Source organism: Microtus oregoni, unplaced genomic scaffold (genome assembly GCF_018167655.1).
Source record: "Microtus oregoni isolate MIOR12 unplaced genomic scaffold, Mior012 000050F_003, whole genome shotgun sequence".
NCBI classification, from domain to species: domain Eukaryota; kingdom Metazoa; phylum Chordata; class Mammalia; order Rodentia; family Cricetidae; genus Microtus; species Microtus oregoni.
The window spans coordinates 779,467-784,670 of NW_024543227.1; positions in this window are offsets into that span (position 1 = coordinate 779,467).

The following is a 5,204-nucleotide window of genomic DNA, read 5'->3' on the forward strand; positions in this document are numbered from 1 at the left end:
TCCTTCTGCTCCTGATTTGGACCTTGAGATTTATGTCCGGTGCTCCAATGTGGGTCTCTGTCTCTGTCTCCTTTCATCGCCTGCTGAAGGTTAATATTCAGGAGGATGCCTATATGTTTTTCTTTGGGTTCTCCTTATTTAGCTTCTCTAGTATCACTCATTATAGGCTCAATGTCCTTGGTTTAAGGCTAGAAACCAAATATGAGTGAGTACATCCCATGTTCCTCTTTTTGGGTCTGGCTTACCCCACTCAGGATAGTGTTTTCTATTTCCATCCATTTGTATGCAAAATTCAAGAAGTCCTTGGTTCTTACTGCTGAGTAGTACTCTAATATGTATATATTCCATACTTTCTTCATCCATTCTTCCATTGAAGGGCATCTAGGTTGTTTCCAGGTTCTGGCTATCACAAACAATGCTGCTATGAACATCGTAGAGCATATGCTTTTGTTGTATGATAAGGCCTCTCTTGGGTATATTCCCAAGAGTGGTATTGCTGGGTCCAGGGGTAAGTTGATCCCGAATTTCCTGAGAAACCACCATACTGCTTTCCAAAGTGGTTGCACAAGTTTGCATTCCCACCAGCAATGGATGAGTGTACCCCTTTCTCCACAACCTCTCCAACAAAGGCTATCATTGGTGTTTTTTATTTTACCCATTCTGACAGGTGTAAGATGGTATCTTAAAGTTGTCTTGATTTGCATTTCCCTGATCACTAAGGAAGTTGAGCATGACCTTAAGTGTCTTTTGGCCATTTGAAGTTCTTCTGTTGAGAATTCTCTGTTCAGCTCAATGCCCCATTTTATAATTGGGTTGGTTAGCCTTTTACGGTCTAGTTTCTTGAGATCTTTATATATTTTGGAGATCAGACCTTTGTCAGTTGCGGGGTTGGTGAAGATCTTCTCCCAGTTAGTGGGTTGCCTTTGTGTCTTAGCGACAGTGTCCTTTGCTTTACAGAAGCTTCTCAGTCTGGACAGCCATCAGAAAGAAGTGGCTATGCCACACCCCACTTCTCAGGTATTGATTCAGTGTCTGTTGTGGACCCAGATATCTAACATTTTAATAAGCATGATTTAGTGTCTGTCGTGGACACAGATATCTACCATTTTAATAAGCACTCCCTGCAAATGTGATGCAGTAATGCATGGCCCTTTCGGGGAAATGGTCTGATGGGGATGGCGTCCATTTCAGTCCGGGTCATTTAAAGGAACCCATGCAGACTTCTGTCATCTGGGGAGTCTATGAATGTCATTGTTCTACAGTGTGCTGCACTATGCTGCTACCTGCTCAACAGGATGTGTTCCTACAAGGCATCACAGACCAGCTACTGGTCACACGGATGGGAAGAGAAAAGGAAATGACTGACCTGGTGAGTCCCACATGATCTTGTCACTCTTGCTCAGGTAACAGGCTGACCAGACCACACCACACTTGGTTCTTCTCCAGGAGTTGGTTCTGCATGGAAAGTTCACTGTTTTCTCCCCTGCTCTACTAGAAGGCAGAGAAGGAGGAGAGAAATCTCATGGAGAGAGGAGGAAGGCAGATGAGAATGCTCATGCACTCTACTGTAGTGAATATAGGGATGGAGTAGTCTATCTGCATCCAGTCAAGTCAAAGATGTGCAGTGACATCTTCCTCTTCTTTGTTGATCTCACAGACCCTTCCTATACAGACACACACACACACACACACACACACACACACACACAAACACACACACACTCACACACTGGTGGCACTGATGACTCACATACTGGAAACAAGGGCTCATGTCAGCTTCTTGTCAACCTTCTGTGTGTACTCTCTAAAGTCTTGTTGTTCTTCTCATAGAAGAGACCTGACATTGACAACCTTGAAAAGGAACAAACTTGGAGGATGAACACCTGACTCCCAAACTCCTTATAAACATAGAGAAATGAAGACAGTGTGCCTCATTGGTAATTACAATAAGACAGAAAAGAATATGAAGGGGACAGAAGAGTCACACACGTGTGAGGGGACACCTTTAGCAAAGACACAAAGACACTTCAGTGAAGCAGGCATATGCTGGTCACCGAGTTTTTCTGGGACTGTTGGTGGTTATAGGAGGTACAGCCCAGCATCGTGATCAGCTGCCTAAGGATAACCCTGTTCCTTTGATGACCATGACCTTGGTAAAGCTGGATCTATGATTAGGCTGCAGAAAAGAATTTCAGGAAAAGCCAGAATGAAGCAAACTTGTGAGCTTATTCATGCTATGGAAGAAGCTCACATAGTATAGGGATGGCTCAGGAATGAAGGCCTGAGTGAGGACTAGAGAGACTTGAGATTAGGGTGTGTGAGGAGGGCAGGAGAGTGAGAAATGTGAAGATTTTTATGGTTCTCAGAGTTACATTGTTACATTATTACATTGTTTGAAAATTACATGCTTTGAGTCTTTGAAATGGTTCTGTTTTTCCACTTGAAGAAAATATACAATAGGTTATTAAAAGTAAAAAATAATAATGCTTTTAAATGTTCTTATCCCTTTTTAAAAAAAATTAGTAAATTAAATTGTAAGGTGAATATGTGATTCTGCAAACATTCTGGTCCTAAGTAAGCATAATTAATTAATTTTTTTAATGTTTTTCACAAGGAAGTCTGTGCACCATCTGAGTGAATACCTATTGCTCACAGAGGACACCAGAGTTTGAGATCTCTCAGAACTGGAGTACAGACAGTTGTGAATCATCAGGTAGGTGCTGGGTATCAACCCTGGATCCTCTGGAAGACATCCAGTGATATTAAAGAATGAACCCTATCCTCGGACCCTAGTTTATTTGCTGTAATTTTTAAACACTATTTGGGATGTCTTTAGTACTACTTGCATTATATCTGTGGGTAATTTCGACTCTATCAGTTGGGTGGAGGCTTCTTGAATGTCAGTTAGAAAAATGTAAAAATGATCACAGGGCCGGGCAGTGTTGGCTCACGCCTTTAATCCCAACACTTGGGAGGCAGAGGCTGGCAGATCTCTGTGAGTTCGAAGCCAGCCTGGTCTACAAGAGCTAGTTCCAGAACAGGAACTAAAAAGCTATGAAGAAACCCTGTCTCGAAAATCCAAAAAAAAAAAAAAAAATGATCACAGGGTGAGGGGCTGTGTATTCCCCTCTCATATCCCCTTCAATGCCCTGTTTTTCTGTCTTATTATGGGACAAGTGGGCATCCTCATGGACAAATATAAATATAGACAAGTTGTTTATCACTGGATACAAAAGTCAACCAAAATTAACAAATGATCTACATAGGACTAGAGAGACATCTCCGAGGTTAAGAGTGCCTTTGGCTATTGCAGAGGACCTGACTTCAGCTTACAGTACCCATATGGTGGCCCAGAGATACCTATAACTCCAGATCCAGGGGAGCTGACAGTCTTTTCTGGTCTCAGCAAGCATCTGCATTCAAATGTGCATATGGCACACACAAACATATAGGCAGATACCCAGTAAATAGTGAAAGCAAATCTAAAAGGTAATTAATCCAAAATTCAACCTAAGCATGAATCTTGTAACAGAAAGCAATTGAAAGAATTATAGACAAAATTCATAGATATAACAAACCCCTTTTATGAAAAGAAGAACTGGACTGTTAGGACTTCCATAAAGTGAAAAATGTACACTGTGATATAAAAGATATTTTCCCTGCCTGGGAAAAAATGAATGTAGGAAATTGTGTATTAGATGACAGCCTTATTGTTTCCAGAATACAGAAAGCCTAAAAAAGAGTCACTAAGAAAATACACAATTCATGAAATAAAAGTTGTCCAGAAGGGTGAGTAGATGCTCCACTAAGCGGAACATACAGCATCAACATCCTTAACACTTAGGGAAGAGAGACAGGTGACTCTAGGGGACTCTTGACACCCCCACAAAATATTCAGAAATAATAATATGAAGACCTGGCAAGGTTGTGGGGGATGAAACTATCATACTGACTGCTGGTAGCCATGGGAAATAGGACAATAACTTGGAAAAATATTTCTCAGTTTCTTGATATGTTAATTGTCATTTGACCAAAGCTGTAACAACTTTCCTGATGGAGCAGAGCTGTTACTTTGAGGAAAGCTTTCCCTGAAGCAGATCTGTAAGCTGCTAAGCTTATACTGACTTTGTGGTATTCCTTGCATCTGGACGGCCAGGATCCCTTTACATTTGAGCTGAAATGTTTACACTACACATATATGTTTTTAATTGTACTCATTGTCTGGCAGAAAGACATCTCCACTCTGCCTTATGGCATCCAGGTCCAGAAGGTGCTAGCCAATCACAGACCAGCCAGAGTCCTCAAAGCCTGGTCTGGCTGGTAGACAACCAGAGGCCTGCCCAGAGCTACAAGGCTTCCATTACAATGAGCAAAATGTGTGGTGGAGAAACAGGAGAGAAAGAGTAGCGGGATGGTTCATGTGCTGTGAAAAGAGGGGGAATAGAAGGTGGTAAGGAACAGGCTGAGGGGGTGGTCTTCTTGTCATTCATGGTCATGGGGTCATCAGGACCGAGGTTGCTACCAAAGGTCATTTCTGGGTCTCTGGTCTTATTGCAGCTTGGGTCTATGTTAACATCCATGGTCCACGCTGCCACCAAAGGTCACACAGGAGCCTGGAGTCTGGGCTGTGTCCTCTGGCCTTGTTGGGATCTGAGCGCTGTGTTGCCATTGGAGTGACAATGATCTGAGAGACCCGAGCTGCCAACCTGGGCCATGGTGTTGTCCATGCCTGAGCTGCTGACCAGGGCCATATCTGTGACCCAGCAGTAGCCAGGGTCTTTGTCTTCCTGACTCCTGTTACCAATGAAGGCCATGCGGATGCCTGAGGTGTGGGCCACCACCTGAGGCCACGTTGGTGTCCAAAGGCTTTGCTGCAGCTGGTGCCATCCTGATCTGTGTGGTCTGTGAAACCACCCGGGAAATGGTGACATCAAGGACGAGTTGCTGCCAGGATCATGTTGGGTCTATGGTCCTACCAGAGCTAGGGTATGTGCTGATGTTTGTGGCCCATGTTACTACAGGGGGCCTTAAGAGCCATGAATGATGATATCCAAGGGCCAGAGTGAGCTGGTTCTGCGCTTTGGTGGACATTGTGTCAAGAGCTGGCCCTGACTTTCACAGGAGAGCTAGTCCCACACCTCACCATGGGCATTGGAAAACTGGGCCTGGTGCCATGGGCATAGGTGAGCTGGCTTCGGCCCTAT